The sequence below is a fragment of the Lolium perenne genome, chromosome 7, assembly GCF_019359855.2.
Source record: "Lolium perenne isolate Kyuss_39 chromosome 7, Kyuss_2.0, whole genome shotgun sequence".
NCBI lineage: Eukaryota > Viridiplantae > Streptophyta > Magnoliopsida > Poales > Poaceae > Lolium > Lolium perenne.
Genome location: NC_067250.2, coordinates 65603582 through 65615643, shown reverse-complemented (window position 1 = coordinate 65615643; position 12062 = coordinate 65603582).

Here is a 12062-nt window from a genome sequence, read left to right as displayed (position 1 = left end):
ATGATGAGGTGCACGGGTTTCTTGTAAACCTTCTTGTGCGCACTCATGAGTTGAGGGGCCGCGGCAAGCAGCTGGACGTCATGGACTATATTTGGCATGAGATGCGTGATTGTGCCTTTCTTCGCAAGCTTCCTCAATATGCACCCTACATTATGAGGCTCATTTGCCTAAAGTGGGATCAAGCGTTCCGTGGAGATCTTCTTGAGCAATGCCGCCCCAACATCACTATTCATAAGGAGAAGAGTCCTCTTGTCAAGAATCATGACCTTCCAAGGTATGACAAGGGAGCTCCCAAGGACAAGGACGAAGACGAAGCCGATAGTGATGACTCCGACTATGTGCCCAACTCCATCAAGACCAAGGGCCTCTTCACCAAGCTCACCGCTCGCCTCAAGAAGTCCTTTTGCTTCAAGAGGGACCTTGAAGATAGAATGTATCAAGCTCATCACGACAACAAGAAGATCCGCCAATGCCAAAAGGCGATGATGAGGCACATGCAGCTTCCCGTCTCCGAGGGCTCCGAGGACAACTTCACTCCCCCCGGTGAGTGAAACACTACAAGAAAAGTTTCCATGGCCGACGAAGTTGAAGTCGCGCCGTGGTTGCTGGTGTACCATGGCCGACGATTTTGGGTCTGTCCGTTGTGCATGTCAAAACATTTTTTTTCTCGTTTTTGAGGCCACCTAGCCCGACGAAACCGGCCAAAACGTTGCGTATGGTGGCCTGGGACATGGTGCATCTCGAATTCTCGGGTTCGCCGGCCGAGTCAACGCAAATCCGCACCGCCGAGGGATGTAGGGCCCAGATGGCAGCCTCTCTGGCATTGTTTTTTTTCTCGATCGCGCCATCTCGTTCAACGCTCTCCGATCGAGCCGTTTACGATGCAGGATCATGGGTCCCGCATGTCATCCTCTATGAACCAAAATTCTTTCTATTCTTGGATTTTTTTTTGACACCCTGATTTCTGGCTACTTCCTTTTTCTTTTGATCCCTTGCTGCCTTGGAAACGTTGAGACCGCTGCTGCTAATTGGGACCCGCATGTCATCCTCTATGAGCAATCAACTTTCTTTTCTTGGAGTTTTTTTTGGCACCTCAAATTTGGTCACTTGCCTTTTTCTTTCGATCCCCTGCCGCCTCTCAAACGGTGATACCGCTGCTGCTAAATGGGACCCGCATGTCATCCTCTATGTACTATAAAACTTTGTTTTCTTGGATTTTTTTGGCACCTCATATTTGGTCACTTGCCTTTTTCTTTCGATCCCCTGCCGCCTCTCAAACGGTGATACCGCTGCTGCTAAATGGGACCCGCATGTCATCCTCTATGTACTATAAAACTTTCTTTTCTAGGATTTTTTTTGGAACCTCATATTTGGTCACTTGCCTTTTTCTTTCGATCCTGTGCAGCTTCTCAAACGGTGATACCGCTGCTGCTAAATGGGACCCGCATGTCATCCTCTATGTACAATCAAGTTTCTTTTCTTGAATTATTTTTGGCTCCTGATATTTGGTCACTTGCATTTTTCTTTCGATCTCATGCCACGTTGAGGACCCTGCAGGCTCATGGGACCCGCATGTCATCCTCTATGTACTATAAAACTTTCTTTTATTGGATTCTTTTTGGCACCTCATATTTGGTCACTTGCCTTTTTCTTTCGATCCCCTGCCGCTTCTCAAACGGTGATACCGCTGCTGCTAAATGGGACCCGCATGTCATCCTCTATGTACACTCAAGTTTCTTTTCTTGAATTATTTTTGGCTCCTGATATTTGGTCACTTGCCTTTTTCTTTCGGTCTCATGCCACGTTTGAAACGTTGAGGAACTTGCTGGCTCATGGGACCCGCATGTCATCCTCTATGTGCTATAAAAGTTTATTTTCTTGGGTTTTTTTTCACCCTCTGATTTTTGGCTATTTCCTTTTTCTTTTGATCCCCTGCCGCCTTGGAAACGTTGAGTAAGCTGCTAACTCATGGGACCCGCATGTCATCCTCTATGTACAATCAACTTTCTTTTTCTTTTGATCTCAAGCCGCATTTGAAACGTTGAGACCGCTGCTGCTAATTGGGACCCGCATGTCATCCTCTATGTACAATAAAGTTTCTTTTCTTGGATTATCTTTGGCTCCTGATATTTTGCCACTTGCCTTTTTCTTTCGATCTCATGCCGCCTTTGAAATGTTGAGTAAGCTGCTGGCTCATGGGTCCCGCATGTCATCCTCTACGAACAATACAAGTTTCCTTTCTTGGAGTTATTTTTGACCCCTAATTTCTGGCTATTTGCCTTTTTCTTTTGATCTCCTGCCCCCTTTGAAACGATGAGGACGCTGTTGGCAGGTCGGTCCCACATGTCATCCTCTGTGAACAATAAAAGTTTACTTTGTTGTATTTTTTTTGAACCCCTAATTAATTTCTGGACATTTCCATTTTTCCTTTGATCCCCTGCCGCCTTGGAATCGTTGAGGATGCTGCTGCCTCATGGGTCCCGCATGTCATCCTCTCAGAACGGTAAATGTTTCTTTTCTTGGATTTTGTTGACCAAACGATTTTTGGCTTATTTTTTCTTTCGATCTCCTGCAGCCTTTAAAACGTTCAGGGCGCTGCTGGCTCACGGGTCCCACATGTCAACCTCTATGAACAATAAACGCTGAGGATGCTGCTGCTTCATGGGTCCCGCATGTTATCCTCTCAGAACGAAAATGTTTCTTTTCTTGGATTTTTTACCAACAGATTTTTGGTTTATTTTTTCTTTCCATCCCCTGCCGCCTTTAAAACGTTGACGACGCTGCTGGCTCATGGGTCCCCGATGTCAGCCTCCCCGTACAAGAAACATGTGATATCTTGATTATTTTGCAGACAATAAACATTGTATTTCGCTCTGAGCTATTGCAAACGGATAAATTAAATCTTTATTTTTACATAAACAAACTTATATGTTGAATCTCCTTGTTTTGTGTTTTTGCGAAGCATAGGACTTTCCTGTTTTTTTTTAGAAAAATCCAAACTTTCCTGTTTTGGAGTGGGCTGAAATTGTACGAGTCAAAAGGCCCAGCAGGATAGTTCGAAGGCCCAGATGTCCAGATGCAGCCCAATTGAAATCTTTCTTTTCTTGGATTTTTTTCACCCCCTGATTTCTGGCTACTTCATTTTTCTTTTGGTCCTGTGCCGCCTTGGAAATGTTGAGACCGCTGCTGCAAAATGGGACCCGCATGTCATCCTCTATGTACAATAAAATTTCTTTTCTTGGATTATTTTTGGCTCCTGATATTTGGTCACTTGCCTTTTTCTTTCGATCCCGTGCAGCCTCTCAAAAGGTGATACCGCTGCTGCAAAATGGGACCCGCATGTCATCCTCTATGTAAAATCAAGTTTCTTTTCTTGAATATTTTTGGCTCCTGATATTTGGTCACTTGCCTTTTTCTTGTGATCTCATGCCACGTTTGAAACGTTGAGGAACCTGCAGGCTCATGGGACCCGCATGTCATCCTCTATGTACTATAAAAATTTCTTTTCTTGGATTATTTTTGGCTCCTGATATTTGGTCACTTGCCTTTTTCTTTCGATCCCCTGCCGCCTCTCAAACGGTGATACCGCTGCTGCAAAATGGGACCCGTATGTCATCCTCTATGTACAATCAAGTTTCTTTTCTTGAATTATTTTTGGATCCTGATATTTGGTCACTTGCCTTTTTCTTTCGATCTCATGCCACGTTTGAAACATTGAGGAACCTGCTGGCTCATGGGACCCGCATGTCATCCTCTATGTACTATAAAAGTTCATTTTCTTCGGGTTTTTTCGCCCTCCGATTTTTGGCTATTTCCTTTTTCTTTTGATCCCCTGCCGCCTTTGAAACGTTGACGACTCTGCTGGCTCATAGGTCCCACATGTCAGCCTATATGAATGATAAAGCTTTCCTTTCTTGGAGTTTTTTTTACCCCTAATTTCTAGCTACTTTCTTTTTCTTTTGACAGCTGCTGCAAAATGGGATCCGCATGTCATCCTCTATGTACAATAAATCTTCGATTGTTTTTGGCACCTCATATTTGGTCACTTGCCTTTTTCTTTCGATCTCATGCCGCCTTTGAAACGTTGAGTAAGCTGCTGGCTCATGGGCCCCGCATGTCATCCTCTATGAACAATAAAAGTTTCCTTTCATGGAGTTATTTTTTACCCCTAATTTCTGGCTACTTCCTTTTTCTTTTGATCCCCTGCCGCCTTTGAAACGTTGAGGATTCTGCTGGCTCATGGGTCCCTCATGTCAGCCTATATGAACAATAAACCTTTCCTTTCTTGGAGTTATTTTGACCTCTAATTTCTGGCTATTTTGCCTTTTTTTAAATCCTGTGTCGCCTTGGAAACGTTGAGGATGCTGCTGCCTCATGGGTCCCGCATGTCATCCTCTCAGAACGAAAAATGTTTATTTGTTTGGATTTTTTACCAACAGATTTTTGGTTTATTTTTTCTTTCGATCTTCTGCCGTCTTTAAAACGTTGACGACCCTGCTGGCTCATGGGTCCCCGATGCCAGCCTCCCCGTACAAGAAACATGTGATATCTTGATTATTTTGCACACAATAAACAGTGTATTTCGCTCTGAGCTGTTGCAACCGGAAAAAATAAATCTTTATTATTAAATAAACAAACTTATATGTTGAATCTCCTTGTTTTTGTTTTTGCGAAGCATAGGACTTTCCTGTTTTGGAGTGGGCTGAAACTGTACGAGTCCAAAGGCGTCCAGCAAGATAGTTCGAAGGCCCAGACGGCCAGATGCAACCCAATTGAAATCTTTCTTTTCTTGAATTATATTGACCCCCTGATTTCTGGCTACTTCCTCTTTTTTTGTTGGTCCTGTGCTGCCATGGAAACGTTGAGTATGCTGCTACCTCATGGGTCCCGCATGTCATCCTCTATGTACAATCAAGTCTCTTTTCTTGGATTTTTTTACACCCTTATTTTTGGTCACTTGCCTTTTTCTTTCGATCTCATGCAGCCTCTGAAACATTGAGGAAGTCGGCTCATGGGACCCACATGTCATCCTCGGTATTATAAAAGTTTCTTTTCTTGGATTTTTTTCACCCTCTTATTTTTGGCTATTTCCTTTTTTCTTTTGATCCCCTGCCGCCTTGGAAACGTTGAGTAAGTTGCGGACTCATGGGACCCGCATGCTATCCTAATTTCTGGAGTTTTTTTTACCCCCTAATTTCTGGCTACTCTTTTTCTTTTGATCTCAAGCCGCATTTGAAACGTTGACACCACTGCTACAAAATGGGACCCGCATGTCATCTTTTATGTACAATAAAGTTTCTTTTCTTGGATTATTTTTGGCTCCTGATATTTGGTCTCTTGTCTTTTTCTTTCGATCTCATGCCGCCTTTGAAACGCTGAGGAAGCTGCTAGCGCATGGGTCCCGCATGTCATCCTCTATGAACAATAAAAGTTTCCTTTCTTGGAGTTATTTTTACCGCTAATTTCTGGCTACTTCCTTTTTCTTTTGATCCCCTGCCGCCTTGGAAACGTTGAGTAAGCTGCTGACTCAAGGGGCCCGCATGTCATCCTCTATGTACAATCAACTTGCAAGCTCTTGGAGCGAAAGAGCTTGTATAAGTGGGACCCATATGCCATCCTCTATGTACAATAAAAGTTTCTTTTCTTGGATTATTTTTTGCTCCTGATATTTGGTCACTTTCCTTTTTCTTTCGATCTCATGCCGCCTCTGAAAAGTTGAGTAAGGTGCTGGCTCATGGGACCCGCATGTCATCCTCTATGTACAATAAAGTTTCTTTTCTTAGATTTTTTTTACCCCCTGATTTTTGGTCACTTGCCTTTTTCTTTCGATCATATGCCGCCTTTGAAATTGAGGTCGCAGGTGGCTCAAGGGTCCCACATGTCAGCATCTATGAACAATAAACCATTCCTTTGTTGGATTTATTTTTTACCCCTAATTTCTGGCTATTTTCCTTTTTCTTTTGATCCCCTGCCCCCTTTGAAACGCTGCTGGCAGGTCGGTCCCACATGTCATCCTCTATGAAGAATAAAAGTTTCCTTTTTTGGATTTATTTTTGACCCCTAATTTCTGGCTATTAGCCTTTTTCTTCTGATCCCTGCCGACTTCAAAATGATGAGGATGTCAGTGCAGATCGGTCCCACATGTCAGCCTCTATGAACTATAAATGTTTCCTTTCTAGGATTTATTTTTTCCCCTATTTTCGGGCTACTTGCCTTTTTCTTTGAAACGTTGAGGACGCTACTGTCTCATGGGTCCCACATGGCATCCTCTCTGAACGATAAACCTTCATTTCTTGTTAACGACAGGTTTATCAGTATTATTTTTGCAGACTAATACAAGCTCTTTCGCTCCAAGATCTTGCAAGTTGATAGATTAAATCATGGAATTATCAGGATATGTTTTAAATTTCAAATCCACTTTATGAATTTGTAAAAATACCGTTATCCATGTGGTTATGGAGCGATCAAGGATTTTCATATTGTGCATGAGCAGTTTCAAAAATTGGAACCCAATAATTCAAAATAAATAAAAACAACTTTTATGTAGAATCTCCGTGTTTTTTTTTGCCAATCATAGGATCTGTGTTTCATTAGAAAAGGGCCGAAATTGCATGAGCAGAAAGGCCCATTTGTGGTTATTGGGCTTCAAGGAGCGAGCAAGTAGACCGATAACAATTACCATGTAGATGTTCGTTGGCAACCCAAAAGTGAAATATTGGGCCCAACAGGGTAAGGTTGAACAGTACTTTTTCTATTGGGAAGGTGGTACATGGGGTTATCCTGACAAAAAAAATGGAACATGGGTTACTGAAGGTTGCCCATTTGTGCCCAATATGTTTGTCAGCAGGAGCTTTACCTTCCGCCGCCGCCATGGTCGAGCTAGCGGTACGGCGGCGTCTCGAGCTCGGGGTAGCGCAGCGTCCGCGCGCGCCCCAAATTAAGGTACCTATTAAGCGGAGATACGTACCGGCGACGAGCACATCGGCCTCGCGACGGCACCTACGATAGGCTCGGCTGGCCTTGGGGCATTTACCCCTAGCCTCTTCCATGCTCAAGTTTTAGAAATGTTTCTGGCTCTGTTCAACACTGGATCAAATTTGTCAACATGACCATTTTTATGGAGTAGCAACGAGTTGAATCTCTCAAAACTCTTTAAGTTCTGCAATATAACGACTAATTGGGACTACCTTATACAAAATGATTACATATCCTTATTTTGGAAGCAAGCAATCACACACTTATAGTTTGCTAGTCAGCTGCACGTAACGTTAAAAATCGGCAATTATAATGAATAAACCTGTAATCTTCACTTAAAATGCATTAAGGAGCATCAAATTTGACAAATCAAACCATGTCTTACTGAAAATTGACATGTCTTTCTCATGCAGAAATTAAAATTATCCATGCATGTGCGTTTATACAGGTTAAGTTTTGCTCGTATTATTTTTTGTACTAACTTTTCTGACTACCTTCAAAGCTCCAATCCTTCTTCATCATCTTTGTTGTACCGCACTGATGCAAGTGAATGCGAGCTGCTTGCCAGACGCGACTTCATGTCCGATATGTGTACATGTACTATGCCTTCTCCATCTAGTGCTAGTTATGCCTCTGTGCTAATTAATTCTATCCCAGTGCCTACATCCAGCACAAACCTCTGTCATTGCAGCTGTGACTCACCTCGACCATTGGAGCCCAATCACAAGAGCGAGCTCGATCAGTCGTCTCAACCAGAGAGGCATGTGTCTCATGGTTAGCTATCTACAACTTGCTGTCTTACTAAAACCGTGCCTATCATAGAGATCACCTCGCTGGTGTAGCAATGGCTGCAAGTAGCTGCTATGGGGATAAGGAAGAAAAGAGTTAAAAAATGGGGTGGGGCCAACAAGCAGCTCGGAAATTATTGTATTGCAAGTTCATATCAACAATTATTTTTCCCGGAAATTATTGTATTAAAATTTCGACGATTCGCACTTGATCATACTTTTCATCGGCTGCCCAGTTTGGCTGACCGGTTTGTTTATTCGCTAGTGTCCTCCTTCCTAGACACCCAAGTCCATCATCATGGGCACTGACAAGGTGTAATATAAGATATATGCCAGAAAAATAATACGTAGGATTGATAATGAAAATAAGTTTCCAATGGTCCGTGTCCAACAAGGGATGAGTAGTTTCTCTCCACTTCATCCTGACGTGTGTGGTGAGCAAGCCCTCCCATCAGAGGAATTTAATTTGACAAGGGCTACAGGAAGACATCACCAAGAAAGGGTGATGCATGTCTCCTTCAACAAACACAGCAGTACATGTCTGAAGCAAGTACATGAACACAAGTACACCACCATAATAATACTACATGAACACAAGTGATGCCGTCGGTTGGGGAGGCCTAAATAAAACTTAAACTTAATCCTAATCTAATGGACGTCGGTTGGGGCGCGCGACGGGTCTGCCTCGTCCTCGTTCTTCGCCTATGCCGCCTACGTCCGTGCCCGCTTCTCGTCCCATGCTTCGCGACAGGGGCGGCGCCAGGGGTATTCTTGCGTATGCAGCTGAATACCCAAGATTTTGACAAAACCTTAGAATTTCCTCATAAATCAGGGAACAATTTGGCAAATACATGAGGATTTGGCAAAATGAATACACAGGTTGAAAATGAATACCCAGCACATCATCACTGGCGCAGCCACTGTTCGCGCTTCAGGCGTTGGAGCATGGCGGACGCCGTCAAAAGACCTTGCCGGCGGAGCTATCCCAGCTGTTCAGTCCTTAGCCGAGAAATCTCCTTCTGGAAGAAGAGTATCGCTTGCTGGCGGGCGAACGCCTCATAATGGCGATGAGCCCTGTCCTCGCAGAACTTCCGTTGGGAAGCCTCCAAGATCCGGAGGTCGTGCTCGCTGTACTCCTCCTTCAACTGTGGGTCCTCGTCGTTACCGGAGCTGTACTCCGCGTCGGACTCCGGCTCCGGCTCCGGCTGCGATGGTGGTGGAGGCTGCGCGCGGACTTTGAGGCCAAGCCTACAGAACCTCGTCTTCCGATGGCGCGGCATTTTTGAGGTGGAGAGGAGAGAATGGAGCGTAAGCAGTGGTGGAAATGAGAGGATAGCACCGCGGGGGTGGACGGCGTAGTAGGTACTTCATTCTGGTGGTAGGCAACTACCCTCATTTACGGCGGCGTAGGCGACTGGACGCCGCATGTCCGGCCGCTGCCCTCGTGGCCGCCTAGGTTTAGGCGCGGGAGACCATTAAACGCCGGGGACTACCAACCTTCCCGCGTCGCCTTTGATGCGAACAGTCGCGTCCTCCCGCTGACAAGGCGGCCCCACACGCGAAAACCGTCGTGCCGCGAGGCGCCGACGCGCCCGATTCGCGCCCTTCGCCGGTGTGAGCCCAAAAATGCAACTACTACTACTATACTAGCGTATAGGGTGAGCAGGCCCTCCCATCAGTATCAGAGGAATTTGACAAGGGCTACAGGACTAATTTGTTATAAAACCGCGAAAATAAAAGTAGATCAAACGAAGAACAAGAACACAGATTTTTACGTGGAAAACCCAAACGGGAAAACCACGAAACGCACGGCGGCGCTCTCACTATAATTGGAGGAGTATTACAATACACGAGAGGACAGACCCTCTACATGCTATCAATATGTGTAACTTTCTCTCATCTATTCTATGACTACCTAGGACTATATATAGGGGCAAACAACTCTCTTTCTTGGCGGACACGAAATAGAGTTGTTATGTGCTACGTCTAGCACGTTTGGTATGCCATAGTCCGTTAGGACTCCTTCCATAGTACAACAGGTAAACAGATTTCGGAACACAATACAACAAACTCCACCTTGAGCCGAAATCCTTTGTAACAGTCATAGATAGCATTCAACTCCTCAACTAAAGTCATCACAAGTAAACCTTGTGCCTTGAAACGTCCATAGGACTATTAAACTTCTCATGAAGTCAAATTTAGCAAATCAATCTTGGGTCGTCCAGAAAACAACACAGCTGTCAACAAAGCAGACATATGAACTTGGGTATCCTTAAAACCCCAGCAAAAATCTGAGTCTGTGTCACTGACCTCAAAGAAAAACTGAAACTGCTCAAACATCAACTGACATAAGTCATCATATCTCCTGTGGTGCCTGAACGAGCGCATAGCTCATAGTGCAACATCTTCATGCACATAACATTGTGAAGAACTCATCTCATAGAATCTGAAACGTGCTACAAACTAGAGAGCACAAACCTCGGCAAACATACTCATGCAAGAGCATGTAGTACGAAGGGCATCACGTACAACAAAAACTGCCGATCTATAATGGCTAATGAAAATCCATGACATGGTCAAAAATATCTCTGTAGAACAAGAGCCGGATGAAGGAACCTCAACATGCAACGGAGCTTCAACTCTGCAATAGACCCCTCTTGAAAGAGCATAGACAACTGAATTGCACTGAAACTTACAGTACCAAATGTTGTAGTATCTAGCAGAAACAATCTCCTTGTTGCACCTCAAACAATCCTCATCACGAACTTAAGTAACAAAGCAAAACCTTCACATGCATAACAGCAAAAACTCGGAGAGCAAAGAGTATAATGCTGGCTACCAACAGGCATAAAAATTACCTCCTCCATAATTTTTTCTGGATAACTGAATTGTGTTCTTCATATAATTGCAGCAACATAACATCTGAAATTTACATCCATAATATCTCCCAGCAGGCTACAATTCCACTCCACCTTGAACTGAAAACTATCAAAAAACGATGATCATATCAGCGGCAAATCATCGATCATAGGTGGCGCGGGAATTCTTTCTTTTCTCCTTGTAAGTTCAAACAGCAAAACACTTATTTTCAAAACTATCCAGTGCATCCTTAAAATCGGCTTGCTCCAAACAATGCTCGTATCTTGACTTGCCATAGGGAAAACCTTGTGTCATAATCCAACAGCTGAACATCATACTTCATGATATCCATGAGTAGATAAAACTATGATCACAAAGTAGTACAAGCCACAGAAAAATTCTTTGTAGAACCAAATTGCAGAGCAAAAACTAAGAAAAAGATAGCACCTGGTAGTGTCTCGGGCTGGATGGAGCAATCAGAGATGAAAAGAAAACTGAACTAGTAGTCTTCAAAGACTTCACGTGAACCAGCACTAGTGCAACAATAGATAAAGTTTCTTTTTGATACCTTGGGATTCGTTGATGGATGGTTGATCTCTAGAATTGCTTCACACCATGTACAGCTTCAAACTTCTGTCTGATGCTTTACACACGGCCGCTTAATACGCAGCCGACTCGAGGATTGAGACGGAGCCAAACCTGAACGCGGCCGAACGAACGGATCGGTGGATCCGATCAACTCGAAAATTCTGCCAATCTCGGCGAAGTGGATGAAAGACGTGATCCCGCGGACAGATCAGAAATTGTACCAGACCGTGACAGATTGATCCGACAGTGGCACTTGCCCTGTGGAAAAAGGAATCGCCAAAGCACGCGCATACTATGCTGCCGCTGCCACCAAAACTGTGTCGACCTTGTAGATCGGGTGTAGATTAGATCTCACGAAACCACACCGTGGCTCAATCTTGTTGAAGCTGCTTGATGCCGCATCGGCGGCTACTGATCCAAAACGATGTTGCACGGTGCTGCCCGGGAGCGCAGCGGAAAGTCTCCCGGACAGCAGATTGATCTTGAAACCTTGTGCTTTGATACCACTTGTTATAAAACCGCACAAATAAAAGTAGATCAAACGAAGAACAAGAACACAGATTTTTACGTGGAAAACCCAAACGGGAAAAACCACGAAACGCAAGGCGGCGCTCTCACTATAATTGGAGGAGTATTACAATACACGAGAGGACAGACCCTCTACGTGCTATCAATATGTGTAACTTTCTCTCATCTATTCTATGACTACCTGGGACTATATATAGGGGCAAACAACTCTCTTTCTTGGCGGACACGAAATAGAGTTGTTATGTGCTTCGTCTAGCACGTTTGGTATGCCATAGTCCGTTAGGACTCCTTCCATAGTACAACAGGTAAACAGATTTCGGAACA